Source organism: Panicum hallii, chromosome 1 (assembly GCF_002211085.1).
Source record: "Panicum hallii strain FIL2 chromosome 1, PHallii_v3.1, whole genome shotgun sequence".
Taxonomy (NCBI): Eukaryota; Viridiplantae; Streptophyta; class Magnoliopsida; order Poales; family Poaceae; genus Panicum; species Panicum hallii.
Genome location: NC_038042.1, coordinates 4,172,389 through 4,179,831, shown reverse-complemented (window position 1 = coordinate 4,179,831; position 7,443 = coordinate 4,172,389). Strand labels below are relative to the sequence as shown.

General features: G+C 39.9%; 1 long non-coding RNA gene across 1 annotated transcript; it reads left to right on the top strand.

Annotated features, from left to right (window-relative positions):
- The first annotated feature begins 5,272 nt into the window (after positions 1–5,272).
- On the top strand, positions 5,273–6,238 carry LOC112878888. The gene is made up of 3 exons (XR_003225894.1): positions 5,273–5,413; positions 5,511–5,603; positions 6,103–6,238. It is a non-coding gene; the product is annotated as an uncharacterized LOC112878888 (long non-coding RNA).
- Positions 6,239–7,443: the final 1,205 nt, after the last annotated feature.

Sequence of the window (7,443 nt, the reverse complement as noted above, 5' to 3'; positions counted from 1 at the left end):
TTGGAAGGGGAAAACGGAAAAGGGAGGAGAGAAGATTGGGGAAAGGGACAAATTGAAAAAAAAATGGATTTGATAGATATTTTGGTACTATTTCTTCTTTGTTTGAAATATCCAGTATAGTCTATAATATTGTCATTTATTATAAGCTTTCTCTAAATATACCTAGATATGTACTAGTACTCTTGAAAAAATTTCGATGCACTTTTTTTTTGGATTTGAGTTCCAATCCCAAGTTCCAAGTTACTATAAAACAGATAAATTAGGATGAGATCCCTATTCCACTTCTCCGATTAAGGGTTTGTTTGGTACCATCTGATTTTGATTCTACATGAAGCTGATGTCAGAGAAATGATTCACTGGCTGAAAATAATTTTTAAGATTAACTTTGTGAAAACAAATCAGGGTGAGAAGTGAATCAGGACAAACTATTTTTTTCCTCGTAGCTGCTTAGTGCATTTCAGAAAATCACTCTACATAATCAGCATAGAATTATTTCTCTCAAACAACCGTTTGGCGGAACTTCTTCTGGATTTAGGCTAGAAGCTGCTCTGGGAGCTCTTCAAATAGAATCTAAGATCTTCTCAAATCTTGAACTAAAACAATCGAAATTATGGTACATGTTACCTCAACCGAAGGCTGAACCACGTTACCCGCAGGTTTCTATATATGCGGGAGTGATTGATATCCTTACCAGCTAGATGCTCATCAGTTATGAATGGATGTTCTTTTTCATGAGACTGTCTATATAGTTAATAGTTAATGACATATCCAGATAAAGATTCTAATAAAATTTTAACCTTTCATTAACAATAGAATCCATATCAGATGCCTCCTCTCCTATCTCATGCGAGCGACCCACCTGCCAACTTGGTTAGCTAAGTTTAGTAGCACATCTCCATGTTCTGGGTTCGACTCCCTATGGGAGCGAATTTTAGGTTAGGATTAAAAAATCTCCTCATCTGCCTTCACGCCAAAGCTCAAAGAAAGGTTGGGCCCGCTCTCGACCGTACTCGCTCTAACACGGGAAATGGCACGGGCTACGGACCCCTGGGGATGGGTGGGGTAGGGATTCAGGGATTTTCTCGATATGTGGGAGAAGACTCTTTTCTTACTCTAATGCTCGAGGGCGTCTTGCCCCTCACAGATTGAGACCTTTACAAGTTAAATGAACTCTAGTGAAACTAAAGTTTCAAGTTAAGATTAACGATTTAGACTTGAGGGTGGGTGGGGGTGCCGAAAAGGGGAGAACGGTTTGTCATCTCCACCTCTTAAGAGATGGTCGAGAAGCCCTTTGCTTGGTGGCAAATGGCAAGCTGAGTACTAAGGTGGCGAAGTGTCGCCTGCCACAATGGAGAAGAGTAGGAGATAATGATAGTTACTTCCTCCGTTCTAAAAATGTACCTCTCGTATCTCGAGGAGTCAAATAATTTTAAGTTTGATCAAAATTATACAAAATAGTATTAATATTTATATTATAAAATAATTTTTATTAGATTAATCATGTAATATATTTTCATACTAAATTTATTTGGAGATATAAATTTTAGTACTTTTTTATATAAATTTGGTCAAATCTAAAACTATTTGACTTCTCGGGAGTGAGAGTTGCATTCTTTTTAGGATGGAAGGTTGTCTCATATGGGATGATAAAAAAATAAGAAGTGTTGTTTAAATGGTGGATTGTATGGTATATTAAGGAAGGTGGCCATGTAGAAAAGAGGGTAAGGAGTTTATTTGTAGGCTCTCCACGTTGAAATTCTGGAATATCTGCATGCTGCCATAAGATTTCTCCTAGAATGGTATCTTTGTTGCTGTCAGCCAAGGTATGCTCTGAATTGCCATCAGGTTTGCTTGTAGTTTCAGAATCTAGAAGCAGGGTTGTATGAACTACTGTACTGGCATGGTAGGTTTGCTTGTAGTTTCTGAATCTAGAAGCAGGGTTGTATCAATTTTTAGGTGCTGGTAGGCTTGCTTGATAGGTGCGGATATAAGAGAGCATGTGCAGGCTTTGCTTAGTTTTGGTTCTACAGTGCTGGTTCATTCTGTCCTTCTTACTTTTATGAGATTCTGTTTCATGCCTGTTAATCTTACCCCGGTCGTAAACAATGTGGTCCCTGAATCTGTGAGAATACTGGATTATTGGGTCCAGTGTTGAGAATTAAATTGTCACTGTGAGGCACAGTTTCATATTACATGGAATTGCCAATTTTCCTTGTCATTTACCATTTACATATGTGGCATAGTGCTCTGCTCCTTGAAGTAATGACGAGCCTTGTTTTCTGTATGCAGAGAAGTGGAGGACTTCGCGAGGAGGTTGAATTCAATTTGGCCTGAAAGAATGCATCTGGGATAGGACTGTATAGGTAAGGCTTTTAGTCAAGATTTGCCTGTCCGAGGACTTAGGTGCTATCATGAATAGTATTTAGTTCAGAATTTGGGGAACTTTTATATTTGGTATTTCTGCAGGGCTGATCTTGTTAGCATTTCTACAGGGCTGAATCACAGGTGACTGTCAGGAGCATGCAGGAGCAGCACCAGCACCAGCAGGGTAACTTTGTGCGCAGGGTAACTTGGAAGAGAGCTAAGACAAACTCGCCACCAAGCGTGCAGATATGCTCATCTGTTTCATTTGGCCATTTTCGGTGGTGAGGATTGCCCTGTTGGCATGAAGCATAGTGAGGTTTAGATCCAGGGAAAATAATTTTTCACCTTTTTTTTTGGGAAGCGTCAATGACTGTCCCCTTTATTCCTTAGCTGTGTTGGCGATTTTCCCCAATAGAGGTTGATGGTGGTTGGTGCTCGTTGAAGGGATCCTGTTGATTAACTGAACGGTGCACATGTGACACTTTAATTTCTTATCATCAAAATCGATATGCCATGCTTCAAATGAAGCCATGTTGCCAGTATGCCCTGCTTATATAGCACTTATATCAGTGCATACATTGAGACGCTACGCCAGAAGCCCTAATCTGAGACGCGCCCTAGGCAAAATGCTAGACGAGCAGGGGTCGCGTCCCGCATTACCGCGTCGCAGATTAAAAAGTAATCTGAGACGCGCCTCACACGCGTCTCAGATTACCAAAATGCAAGACGCGCCTCACGGCGCGTCTCGCCTTGGCTTCACACAGGCTTCCCTAGGAGCCAAATGCGAGGCGGGTCTCGCATTAGTCTACTATTTGCTATTTTGGCGTAGTGTTAAGAAATGTAAGCTAAATCTTCTTTTCGCGTGTAAAACTCAGTTAATAAGTCTACTTGTCCCAATGATCTTTAGCCATTTGAGAGTAACCTTCTCACGTGTATTTGACCACCATATATTTAACTCAGTTCACACGAGACTAGACTCGATCAAACCCTCTTTAGGCAGTTTAAGACTTATATTCCCTTTGTTTCCAAATACACAACATTTGATATTTTGAACCACAATTTTTCCTGCTCATCTAATTCAAAAAAAATTAGACATATTTATAATTTAATTTATTATGTAGTAAAGTTCAGTTGTTAATTTAAATTAACATATATAGTAAGTAAAGTGAGTAATATGCTGCAAGCAAAATGTTGGCGCCAAGGTTTCTAAATTCTGGCGCCCATAATTTTGGCGCTCATTCCTCTGTATTGGGCCCAAATTTACAGAGGATATAAAAGGCTGGACCTTGGCAAACCCTAGCTCATATCCCTTCAGCTCCACCCTCCTTCTTTTCAGCCGCCACCAAGTCCTTCTTCCTTTCCAGCCAGGGTGCAGGGCTGAGCAACTCAGGGAGAGTGCTCATGCCTCCAGGGAAGAAGCAAGCACCAGGGCGAGCACCCATGCCTCTAGGGAAGGAGCCAGCAGGGCAAGCACTCATGCCTCCAGGGAAGGAGGCACCAGGACGGAGGGATGATGCCAATCGTGGTGAGATGCCAGACAACCCGCCCCCCACCACCAACTCCAATCCCGCGCACTCAACCCTAACCCTTGGCGAGATGGTGACCAAGAATCCACCAGGGAGGACAATAGCTGCACGTCCAAGGCAGCCTGCAGGTGATTTCTCTAGCATCTCCCCTCCATCGACCTTTTGCTTCCTGTCGGGTCTATTAGGGAGGGTTCTCGTGTGCTCGCGTGGGTGCTGGCTGGTCAGATTGTGTACTTTCATTACCTCTTCGAGGGTTGGTCGAGCAGATTGTTGTGATGGGGTCCTGTCTTTTATGGTTGTTGATAAATAGTAGTACTACATTTTTGTTTCTAGTAAAGGCTTTTCTGAATATGAGAAGGAAAGAGCTCAACATATTATGAGGAACAACCAAATATTTCAAAGACTTGGGATCGGTCAATTGGCATCACTACTTAAGAATGTAAGTGCAAATGTGGAGGATGATGGTCCTCAAAAATCAGGATCCGAGTACAGTCCACATGACAAAGAGGGGCTTGAGGATGATGATGAAGTGATCAGTAAGGTATAGTTTGTCTTCTGTACACTACAATGTTTCTGTAATGGATATCATCTCGTATTGATTTCCATTTATAATTTTACTGATTATATATTCCTCTAATCTACCAGAGTGTCAAAGTATCTTCTCAAGGAACACGAGGATCAAAAAGGGTGAGACCACCTAGGTTGCAATTGGAGCGTAGAGTCACAAGACAGAATTCTGCTGCCACCATAAGCTTAACCGCCTCAACAGAAGAAGCATTAGCAACTGTACAAACTGAGAATTTGAACCCTACTGCTGATGAAGGCAAGTGATAATATAGACATATTTTATGTAACTTTGATGCCTATAAACTTTATATCTTATTAGTAAGTACTAAGTTATCATGCAAGGATAGATTACAGCATTTTTATTTGACACTTGCTTTTGTAATCTTGCTAGATGAATTGGTTGAAGTTACAGAGCAAGTACGAAGAGGAAGAAGTATGGGGAAAGATTTAGATAGGATAACCAGAGGGTTAGGAAGCAAAATATGTATCCATGTTTCTGAAGGGAAGAGAAGGCCGGCGGTACCACTCCAAGCGGCAAAGCTTGCGTCAGAGGCTGGAATTGTACTTAGACAACATGTACCAATCTTTCCTCATTGGAAGCATTACAAGAAGAATGATCTTGAAATGGATAACTATATTGGCAAAGTTGCTGTAAGTCACTTAAAGAATTGAATTGCACAATAAGTATCATTTTCTCCTTAGTATTCTTAGTCACTAATGTATTTTCTGTATTTGTTTGTTAGAGACAATTTAACATTGACACTGACAACAAGGCAGTGAAAGATGCATGTATTGACTTGTTAAAGGGCGGACAACGTCAAAGGAGGTATAACTTAAAATTGAAGTACTTCAATGGGTTATCACAAGATCAGGTGCCGAGAACATCACCAGTGGCTTGCATGAGTGATGCACAATGGCTTGAATTGGTGGCCATGTGGTCAAAGGAAGAACACAAGGTATTGCTATGAAAAATCATGATTTAATTTCTGTTTTGTATAGGATAAGTGTGCATTTGTCTACTAACATAACCTAACACAATTCTACTAAGTATAGGAGAAGTGTGCAAAAAACAAAATTAATCGTGAGTGCGTCCAATATCAGCAGCGCACAGGTTCACGGTGCTACGAGGCACAAGCTTATGTTGCGGTAAGAAACTTGTTAATGCATGACCTGTTAGAAGTAATCCTTGTGTGACTTTGTTGCGTCTTGACATTGGAGGTTGGCATCAGTAATTTAGTATGTTTTATATTTCTCTAAATAGTAAGTAGTAGAGGTCAAAGGTAGTAGATAGCAGTAGCCAGCTGCAGTAGTAGTCAATTTTGTTTCTGCTAGCAGCATCTCTGTGTAGCTGGTTATTACTTCTAAAACTTGTGCGTGTGTATGTGCTCATACCTGAAAAATATGTTATGTGTGTAGCTGGTTATTACTTCTAACTATTGTGCGTGTGTATGTGCTGAAACCTGAACATTATGTGATCCAAAGTGGGCAAAGTGATCTGCCCAGAATTATTGTGCGTGTGTATGTGATGTATGAGATTTGGAGAGTTAGGGAGAATATAGTATTGTTGATAGGGGCCTACATAACCTATATTAGGACTTAATTTGATTTAAGCTTATATTTTCAAATGGATTCCTCACTATTTCAGAAACAAGAAAGATTTAAAGATTCAACGCCCACTGCAATTGACCTCTTTAAGGAAATGCATTGCAGCAGGAAAAGAGATTTCAGTGAGCAAGTAAAGCAAGCTATTGTAAGTTCTGAATCTTGTGATTTTTGTAGGCTGTTTACTTCTATGTGCTTGAGATAATTGCTAGGTGCTATAACTGATTTCCTATTTATTTATTACAAGGTTAATATGGAATCAATTATTGATGAATCTATAGAAAATGGAGAGCAGCAGAAGACTTGTATTGAAGCTGTCTCTCAAGTTCTATCCAAGAATAGCACCTTTCTTGAAAATTTGGGTCTTAAGAAAGTATCTCGGAAAAAATCCAGAATTGATGTTTCTTCTCACGTTGAACGTCTTCAGTTTGAACTAGATTCTAAGACACAAGAATCAGCAGAACTCCGTGAAGTAGTTGACGCTTTGACATCAAAAACAGATGAACAGTCGCAAGAAATTGACGACTTGAAGAAGTCATCAGCTGAGACAAATGCTTTGCTTCGTCAACTAATTTCCTTTAGTGCTGGTATATTCATATTCTTTGCTCTTTCTTATAGCTAGATGGTTTCAAGTGTGCGCTCATTTCATCATGTGTTCCATTCCTTGATTGTACAGGTGGGTTCAATGGAACAAACTAAAGCTATGATGCATAGAGCAAAGGCAAATTGGTATGTAAGATTTGTTACCTCCACAATTGTGTATGACTCTTAGCTGTTTATGAAGTGGTTGAGAATGATGATTTCCTTAGACGTTGTCTTATAATTTTCTTTGTGTTGAATCTGATCGGTTTGTTACATGCTGTTTGTGTGAGTTTGGGAAGGGGGTACAACTCTATATACATGCATGATGAGTGTGATCTGTTGGTTATGCACTTAATGATTTGTGGGGAAATGAATGGCGTCACTTGTCAATTCCTGGCCACTTATAGCTGGCATTTCATTACCTCCTTTTCTCTGTCCAGCTCTATAAGGTTCAGCTTAAACTTGTCGATTTTGTGTGTCCAGCTCTATAATGCAATGCTGAACTATTCGTTGATATTATCGTGATGATACCTGTGGCACTATTAAGGACGGCCGCAATATATAGTACTATCTTGATTGATAATGCATGCCGAGTGTAGAAATAAGCTGCAGTTTTATAGAATGAGTATGGACCTGAGTGGAACATTTTTCTCCTATAGCTTCAGACTGATATATACAATTCACTTGATACTTGTTTTATTCTGATTAATACATGTGTTTTCAGGTTGCATAGAAGCAATCATTTTGCAGCACCATGGGGCTTCTTTTGGACACGATTCAAGTAGTTTGCGTGGCAACATGA